This window comes from Salvelinus fontinalis, chromosome 34 (assembly GCF_029448725.1).
Source record: "Salvelinus fontinalis isolate EN_2023a chromosome 34, ASM2944872v1, whole genome shotgun sequence".
Classification (NCBI taxonomy): Eukaryota; Metazoa; Chordata; class Actinopteri; order Salmoniformes; family Salmonidae; genus Salvelinus; species Salvelinus fontinalis.
The window spans coordinates 75,221-83,928 of record NC_074698.1 but is presented as its reverse complement, the minus strand read 5'-3'; positions in this window follow the sequence as shown (position 1 = coordinate 83,928).

Genomic DNA, 8,708 nt, shown 5'->3' with positions numbered 1-8,708 from the left:
TGCGTTTGAGTCCGCTAAAGCGCTACTTTGTAGTGCCCCAGTGCTTGCCGCCCCCAACTTTGACAAACCTTTTAAGTTGGAGGTTGACGCTAGTATAGTGGGGGTGGGTGCGGTTCTCTTACAGGAAGATGAAGACGGAGTGGATCGGCCCGTCAGTTTCTTCTCCCGTAAGTTCAACTCGTGTCAGTCAAGGTACTCCACAATTGAACAAGAGACGCTAGCTTTATTGCTAGCCTTACAGTTCTTTGAGGTATATGTGGGATCCAGTGCCTTTCCTGTAATGGTCTTCACGGACCATAATCCTTTAGTGTTCTTAAAGCAAATGTACAATCAGAACCGCCGCCTTATGCGGTGGGCTCTGATTGTACAAGGATATAATGTACAGATAGCCTATGTGAAGGGCTCAGCGAATGTGGTTGCTGACGCTCTATCACGGGTTTACTAACTGGGGAAGCGTTGGTTTTTGTTATTACAAACTGTATGTTTGCAATTTTTGTGGTGGGCGTGTTACGTTCCCCAGTTTCTGTGTTCTGTTTTGTATTTTAGTGTGTGTGTTTCAGGAGATGGCTTCCTGAAGTACTCCCCAACCAGCTGATTGGTCAACCCCAGGCTAATTGGTGATTGGAGCTGACCCCGCCCCCTCGTCAAGAAGCAGCTGACTCTAATCACCATTGCCACCTGAAGATAAAAGCCAGTGTTCTGCCCAGAAGATATATAGAGAGAGGAGATGAGATTTGGAGTAGAGATTTGGAGATTGAGAGAGAAAAATTAGATTGTGATATAGTGTGGGTTGTGTATCAGAAAGTGTGGTATGTACTGTTGTTGTTGGTAGCAGTTTTTCTATGTCCTGTGTTTGAGTGTTTGTGAAATCATTAATAATTACTCTGTTTCATTTGTTCCCAGGGGGGAAGGAGAAGGCACTTTGGGAGTGCTTAGGCAAGAGGCCCGCGGGCATACATATACCCGTAGTATATTTACTGTCTAGGCACACTAGGTAAGACCTGGGCGGACCACCCCCTGTATTTTGGTTAGGGCACCAGACGGTGCTAAGTTAGGTAAGTTAAGTGGGTAGGCAGGTTAGATAGGAGAGGGGGAACTTTGATATTTACTTTCTTTGCTTTGGTTCCGTCCAGCCCCTTTTCCCCATATTACCGTGTAAGAAAATAAATTCTAGTAAACGGTAAAATCTGCTTTTGTGTCATCCTTGCTCGCACCTACGGTCCATACCTCTTGCACTTCAGGGAGTTGAGTTATAGCAGGGAGTTGCGTTCCCTCTTCTCAGAGGCGTGCGTAACAAGCTGCACCATCGAAAGCATCCTGACTGGTTGCATCACTGCCTGGTATGGCAACTGCTTGGCCTCCGACCGTAAGGCACTACAGAGGGTAGTGTGTACGGCCCAGTACATAACTGGGGCCAAGCTTTCTGTCATCCAGGACCTCTATACCAGGCAGTGTCAGACAAAGGCCCTAAAAATTGTCAATGACTCCAGCCACCCTAGTCATAGACTGTTCTCTCTGCTACTGCACAGCAAGCGGTACCGGAGTTCCAAGTCTGGGTCCAAAAGACTTCTTAACAGCGTCTACCCCCAAAGTCATAAGACTCCTGAGCAGCTAATCAAATGGCTACCCAGACTATTTGCATTGCCCCCCCACCCCCCTCTTTTACACTGCTACTATTCTCTGTTTATTATCTATGCATAGTCAGTTTAACTCTACCTACATGTACATATTACCTCAATTACCTTGACTAACTGGTGCCCCCGCACATTGACTCTGTACCAGTACCCCCTCAGAGGTATGTGCTCAGTGCCCTCCTGTACTCCCTGTTCACTCATGACTGCATGGCCAGGCACGGCTCCCCGCTGTTGATATTTTACTGGTGCTCTATTTTTTACTTAACACTTGTTTATTCAAAAAAATTCATTGTTGGTTAAGGGCTTGTAAGTAAGCATTTCACTGTAAGGTGACACCTGTTCTATTCGGCGCATGTGACAAATATATTTGTATTTTATTTGAGTAGTTATTTATTTCTCCTACTTTGCGTCTAGGCAACAGTGGACACAGTCAATGTACATCTTATTTAGAGTGTCAGAGATGTTCTATGTCCCTCAAATTCTCCCTCTCCCACTTTCTCACTCTTTCTCACTTTCTCTCATCGCTCTCTATTTGAACCCTTCTCCCTCCCTCCCCATCTCACTCTCCCCCATCCCTCTATCTCTCTCTAATTGGCCATGGTGGCTGTGTAGATGTAACCAATAACAGCTCCCTGTCAGAGTTTCAATTAAAAAGTGGTATGGTGATATTGAAAAGGGATTAGCCCACAGATTGTTTTTGCTTGGGTTGACATTAGCTCAGTGGAATCCAATAATAACTGTCTGGAGTGTGTTTAGGGGGAGATGAGGGGAGAGAAAACGATATTAGCTTCAATTTAACGCTACTATATTAAACTCAATACCAAAATGACACAGATGGCTTATTATTATTTTGTAAGTGGAAGAGGGAGTGCCTACTCTATACAGTGCATTCAGCTGGTAATTGCATCACACTTGACAATAAGGCAGAGCCTATGTGAGGTAACACAGACTTCAGATAACACAGTGACTGTTCATTTGCCTGGACCCACCTATTGGTTTATAAATACATGCAGTATCCTAGGGCTCTATTCAGTCTATAACACTGAAGTGTTACAGATTGCACGATAGAAATGAAACGGTAAGGGCCTCCCAGGTGGCTCAGTGGTCTAAGGCACTGCATCACCACAGACCTGTGTTCGATTCCAGGATGTGTCTCGGTGTCCAGGCCGGGACCCGAAGTCCCATAGGGCGGCGCACAATTGGGCCAGCGTTGTCTGGTTTAGGGTCGGGTTTTGCCGGGGGGCTTTACTTGGCTCATCGCACTCTAGCAACTCCTTGTGGCGAGCCGGGCGCCTACAGGCTGACCTCGGTTTCAGTTGAACAGTGTTTCCCCCTGGTGCATCCGGGTTAAGCGGGCAGGTGTTTAGCGGGTCATGTTTTGGAGGACGCATGACTCGACCTTTGCCTCTCCCGAGCCCGTTGGTGAGTTGCAGCGATGAGATTGGATCACAATTGGATATCACAAAACATTTAACGGTAATTTCCGATTGAGCTGACATATGCAGCGTTTACCGTGAATGCAGCCTCCGCTAACGCGGGAACGTTGACTTTAAATTTCAATCACTCTATAATGCTGGACTTCCATGAGACATATTGAATATAGCCCTTAGAAAATAATAGAACTTTATTGTCCATTGTTTCGAGCGGAAATGTGTCTTCTGCCCACACACAGTCAGCAGCGCCCCTGGATGGAAAGCATTGTGGGGGTTAAGTGCCAAGCTCAAAGGCACAACAGCAGCGATGGTACATGGGATCAGAGACCAGCAGCTGCCTCTTCAGCTCCATTCCCATTTTTGTGTTGCCTGGCCCCGGGCTTGAACAAGCAACCTTTTGGCTGCTGGTTGGCCTCTGTAACCTCTAGGCTACCCACTGTAGGGGCTCACTGTGGACGGAAACGTAGATTGAGTAGTGCAGCTTTAATGGTTCTTAGTGTGCTGGCTAACATCCATTTAGAACATTCTGTTCAGTTCTGTGTAACCGCTACACCGAGGCCATTACCAGCCAGCTCTGTTGAGGAAAGTTTCTGAGACTCGTTGCTCCCTAAAATCACATATTTAGGAGGTCTAAGGTAGTGGAGCATTGGTTTTAGAATGTTCTCCGGTAGAGCAGTATCGACGTGGGGTCTGGGATGTTTACCTACCAGGCTCTGTGTGAGATAGATCTATTTTTCTATTCAGTGGCATCTCTGCATGCCTGCAGACAATGACATTAGCAGCACAGCAGACACTGTGTGTGTGTGTGCGTGCGTGCGTGCGTGCGTGCGTGCGTGCGTGCGTGTATGGGTGTATGGGTGTGTGTATATGGGTGTGTGTATATGGGTGTGTCTGTGTGGGTGTGTCGATGCTCATGGCGTTATCGCTTTCCTCAAAAACACACACTCACACACACATAAGGTCTCTTTTCACCCACAGAATGGTGTCTGCTGTGTTGCTTTTGTCATAGTCTGCAGGCATGTAGAGATGCCATTGAATAGAAAAATAGATTTATCTCAGAAAAGAGAAAGAGAGGGCAAAACAGATAGGATGAGGGTGAAGGGATGAAGGAATGCTTGCAGACAGAGAGAGGAAGAGGGAGAGAGAGGGATAGAGGCAGACACAATGAGAGAGAGAGAGAGAGAGAGAGAGAGATAGGGAGAGAGAGACAGGAAGAGGGAGAGAGAGGGATAGAGGCAGACACAATGGGAGAGAGAGAGAGATAGGGAGAGAGAGATAGGGAGAGAGAGACAGGAAGAGGGAGAGAAAGGGATAGAGGCAGACACAATGGGAGAGAGAGAGAGATAGGGAGAGAGAGACAGGAAGAGGCAGAGAGAGTTAGAGCTGGTGTCGCATTGCTGCACTAGGCACACTTGGGGGGTGGGATGACAAATAGCCTTTATTTAGCCTGGAACATATGCTGTAGATCCACAGGAAGTGGATACAGGAAGACCGCACCTTTTGCACAGGATGTGTCCATGCACCTAATTCAACACTATAGCTCCTGCCCTGAAACACACAGAGGCAAGGTAGAAAAGGCATGGATTTATTCAGGAAGTGATCTGTAGGTGAGATGAGAGGTTCTGTTGTGGGAATAGGTAGGGAAGGGGGTTTAAGATTGCAGTGGTTAACTGATGTGAATCTCAACACTTACGTATCGGTAGCTTGGCCTTGGTTTTTCGGCCACACACACACATGCCCAAGCATCCATCGTCTCCGTCCATCCTCCCCCTCGCTCTGTCTGAGTGTGTCAGTGGTATAGTAGACAGGTCTAACAGGGAGGTTTAGCTTCCCCAGCATTACCTCTTTTACCTGTGTTGAATTATTCCGTTTGAGTTTGAATACTGACGATTCCTCTTTACGCTTTGAGAGGACCTCCTGTGTAGAGTGGGCTTTAGTTACACTACAGGGGTGTACAGGGCAAGGCTGTGTGTGTGTGTGTGTGTGCGCGTGCGCGCGTGCGCGCGTGCGTGCGTGCGTGCGTGCGTGCGTGCGTCGCCTAGCAGAGCCCATGAATGGAGAGATAACAGCATTAGAATCAGAGCTATAATCCTTCTGATGTCTCTCTGCTTTGATGTTTGTGAGGAAGGAGAGGAAAATAGGTGAAGAGAGGTTTTAATAGGGGAAAGAGAGGGAGGGAAGGATGGAGGGAGAAACAGATAGAGGGAGCAATTAATGCTTTGAGAGTCGGAAAGATGGACGGGGGAGAGAGAGAGAGAGAGAGAGAGAGAGAGAGACTTGCCTTGGACACTGATACCTCAGTACATGTGGAGTACAGAAATTCTTCATGCCCACATATATACTTTCCTATGAGTTATTTTGTGCTTGGTAAAACTTTACATTTGGCTGCTTCAGGATATTTCAGTGTATCAAAGTGTTCAGAGGTTGAATACAGAATAGTGTCTAGTACCAGAATAAGCTTTAGTACTGGAATAAATGGCCCTTTGCTACCGGAATAAATGGCCCATTGACTGTAGTTTGTCTGAGCTGTTTATCATCTAGATGTCACTTTAAAAGCTCAGCGCACCATAAAGTCAGTGTTTTATACTGTATCACCACATCCTATCACACTATCACGCTACATCTCTCACCTACTGACTAAAACTCAGACAAGCCTCTCTATTGCAGAGATGCAGGAATATAGAATGAGAGAACAGCAGAGATAGAGTTCTCTCTAGTTCGGATCGCTGCTTGTTCTACGCTGATCGGATCAGTGGGCAGACCCCAATGTGTTAGCAGGCCTGTGTAGGGAGGAGAGGGATATGGGGGTGAGTTTGACTCTGTGTAACCGGGGTAATAACACACCACAGAGAGACAGGTGGTGGAATGTCCTACACACAGGAATAGGGTTCAGTGGATAAAGGGGTGTATCTCAACAGTCTGGTGTCTTGCTCTACTTGTCTCCTTCATCTCCTCTGACACTGTTCTGAAGACACATGATAGGTAGGCTGTACATTAGATCGATATCGTAATATGGTAATACCTCCACCTTGCCCTCTGATTAGCTAGATGGAATTTTGTTTTGTCCAATCATTTTAGATATCCACAAGTTTGTAGGGGCTAAGGGGTCAATTTGGGTCTGGATGTAGTCTGTAAAGGCCTTCAATCCACTACAGATTTAAGACTTTTGATAATTCCTGCATTTCTGGTCACTCAATGCAACGTTAAAGTGAGGGAACCTGTGACTTTGTTCTTTGGTTTGTTGTAGTTGGGTGAGTGTATGACTGGACTGATAAAAGTAGGATGTGGGAGGTACTTCCTGTTGATGGCTCAATCACTCATTCATCTCTGACACCTCATTGGTCTGTACTCCTAACACCGCCTATTTCCTGCATTTTGAGTTCGAAAAAAAATACAACAAATGTTGTCTGTGTTCAAAGAGTCTATGAATATATAAATACATAATATGCACATTTAATTTATTTGTAAGACTTTGTCCAAATAAAGGCTTGACTGCTTTATTTTACTGGTTCAGTTCGTGTTGAACACAATGGTGTAATAATGGAAAAATGTAGAGAGAGAAAAACTTGTATTTATTTATTAAGCTGTAATTTATTGTAAATAGAGAGAGAGGTGGCAATAACAATGTAGTGACTTGATTTCCACATAGATTGAATGGAAATTAGAGACGGATGTTTCCACAGACCATTGCCTCGTCTCCAACTGTTCATTTGCCACAGTTCCTGGTAAAGATGATTTCATTGTAAAAGGTATTGTATGAAATAAAAGTTTAAGATATGGAGATTATTCATGAGAAAAAAACATATCAATGTGACTTGGTGTTTACTGCTAGAAGCATTAACAGACTGGTTTCCCACAAACCCAATTAACTTCAATCACATACACCGGCGATACTATGCTTCAAAATAAAAAAACCAACGAGATTCTCTTAATGGTCCAATTCTCATTCAACCCTAGTAGCATTCTATGTGTTTTTAGAACCGCTGTGTGTGTGTGTGTGTGTGTGTGTGTGTGTGTGTGTGTGTGTGTGTGTGTGTGTGTGTGTGTGTGTGTGTGTGTGTGTGTGTGTGTGTGTGTGTGTGTGTGTGTGTGTGTGTGTGTGTGTGTGTGTGTGTGTGTGTGTGTGTGTGTGCATGCGTGCATGCGTGTTCCTCCCTGACATCACTACACAAGTGAATTCCCCCAGTCTATTCAATTTACAAGAGGCTGAAATATGTAGTGCTGCGACCGACCCTGCTCTGTGCTCCTGGGGGAATACATTTGATGTTGTCTGTGGGACTCCGTGTTTCGGCCCTGTTCTGTGGCAGATGTTCTGTCTCCCACACATGGGAGGAAGTCAGTCAACTAAACCGACAGTAATGACCGTTCGCTTAGGGTTTTCTGCTACTTAATGTCAGCTTTATTGAAGCTGTAGTGATTCAGCAACAACGACGACCATTTAGTTCTCTCCTTTCCAACACCTCTGTGTTTCAACCAACACCTCTGTGTTTCAACCAACACCTCTGTGTTTCAACCAACACCTCTGTGTTTCAACCAACACCTCTGTGTTTCCACCAACACCTCTGTGTTTCAACCAACACCTCTGTGTTTCAACCAACACCTCTGTGTTTCCACCAACACCTCTGTGTTTCAACCAACACCTCTGTGTTTCCACCAACACCTCTGTGTTTCAACCAACACTTCTGTGTTTCAACCAACACCTCTGTGTTTCAACCAACACCTCTGTGTTTCCACCAACACCTCTGTGTTTCAACCAACACCTCTGTGTTTCAACCAACACCTCTGTGTTTCAACCAACACCTCTGTGTTTCCACCAACACCTCTGTGTTTCCACCAACACCTCTGTGTTTCCACCAACACCTCTGTGTTTCCACCAACACCTCTGTGTTTCCACCAACACCTCTGTGTTTCAACCAACACCTCTGTGTTTCCACCAACACCTCTGTGTTTCAACCAACACCTCTGTGTTTCAACCAACACTCTCTGTGTTTCAACCAACACCTTCTGTGTTTCCACCAACACCTCTGTGTTTCCAACCAACACCCTCTGTGTTTCAACCAACACCTCTGTGTTTCCACCAACACCTCTGTGTTTCAACCAACACCTCTGTGTTTCCACCAACACCTCTGTGTTTCCACCAACACCTCTGTGTTTCAACGAACACCTCTGTGTTTCAACCAACACCTCTGTGTTTCCACCAACACCTCTGTGTTTCAACCAACACCTCTGTGTTTCAACCAACACCTCTGTGTTTCCACCAACACCTCTGTGTTTCAACGAACACCTCTGTGTTTCAACCAACACCTCTGTGTTTCCACCAACACCTCTGTGTTTCAACCAACACCTCTGTGTTTCAACCAACACCTCTGTCTGTGCTCCATGCAGGTTCATGTCAGACTACTGTCTCAGATTGGTAGAACAGGTATTCTAGAATGCCTGGATTATAGGACAGCTATTGTGGAGGTCCTAAAAGACCTGTTGCATTTGGAGGGTTAATATCAGGTGTTGACAGAATCCACTGTCTTTTCCATCTCAGTTCACATCAGTGCAGATGTCAGTACTCATTCTTATACAATCGCATGAACTTTACCCCCCGAAAACACACACACTCCCCTCTCTGCTGCATTACTGCAAGAAAAAC